Source organism: Herpailurus yagouaroundi, unplaced genomic scaffold, assembly GCF_014898765.1.
Source record: "Herpailurus yagouaroundi ecotype Mexico unplaced genomic scaffold, PumYag 63136, whole genome shotgun sequence".
NCBI classification, from domain to species: domain Eukaryota; kingdom Metazoa; phylum Chordata; class Mammalia; order Carnivora; family Felidae; genus Herpailurus; species Herpailurus yagouaroundi.
The window spans coordinates 1-1,104 of NW_024416760.1; positions in this window are offsets into that span (position 1 = coordinate 1).

A 1,104-nucleotide genomic window follows, 5' to 3' on the forward strand; every position below is an offset into this window, starting at 1 on the left:
AAAAAAAAAAAAAACTTTTTTTCTGTCTTCAACCTGTTTCCCTATTTTGAGTGATTATTGGCACATGTTATGGAACTAGCTTCGAGTACAGTATTCCTGTTTATTCATGTCTATATTAGTGTTGGGCTGCCATAATCAAATATCATAGACTGCATGGCTTGAACAACAGAAAATTTCTTACAGTTCTGGAGACAAGAAATCCAAGGGCAAGTGTCAGAAAGTTTTGGTGTTGGGAGGCTTCTCTCATTGTCTTGCAAATGGCCAACTTTTTGCTGTGTCCCCACATGCAACCCTATTGATTGTGTGTCTTAATGTCCTCATCTAACAACCATTCCAGCCCAATTGGATTAGGGTCACCTTAATGGCCTCATTTTAACTTAGAACCTTTAAAGAGGTAACTATCGCCAAATACTCCTATTCTGAGGTGCTGGGGATTAGGGTTTCAACCTATGATTTTGAGAAAAATAATTCACTTTGTAACAAGCATTTCCATTATGATCAATCTAGGTGTTTCGGGAAAGTATGTGGGACCTAACAAAACTCAAAAGCAGTATAATTAAGTTGACCCAATCTTGATTTGTCCAGGACAGCCCCATTTTACTATTATCCTGACTTAATTTAAAAGGGCTCCCTTTGACAGTCAAAGTGTCTCATTTGGAAAATAAATTACATGGTAGATCTTGATAGGTTCAAGAGCCAGGGGGCATGCACTTCAGTCTTGGCTCAAAAGAACCTATTGCTGTGCCTAGGTTTCCTCTACTATGGAGACCATCATAGAACCTGCATCACACAGTTATTGTGAGGATTAAATGCAGCAGAATGACTGAGTCATTCAGAACACTGACCTGTGTGTAGTAAGAACTGAGGGTAACACTGAGTAAGTGACAGGGAGGAGGATTATATTTGTTAGGTGTGATGGTTAACTTTGTGTGTCACTTTAGCTGGGCCATGGTGCCCAGCTCTTTAGTTGTTTCTGTAAGAGTGTTTTTGGGATGAGTTTTACATTTAGATTAGAGGACTTTGAGTAAAGCTGATTGTTCTCCAATAGGTGGGTGGGCTTTGTTCAATCAGCTGAAGGCCTGCTTAGAACAAAAGCCTGACTAC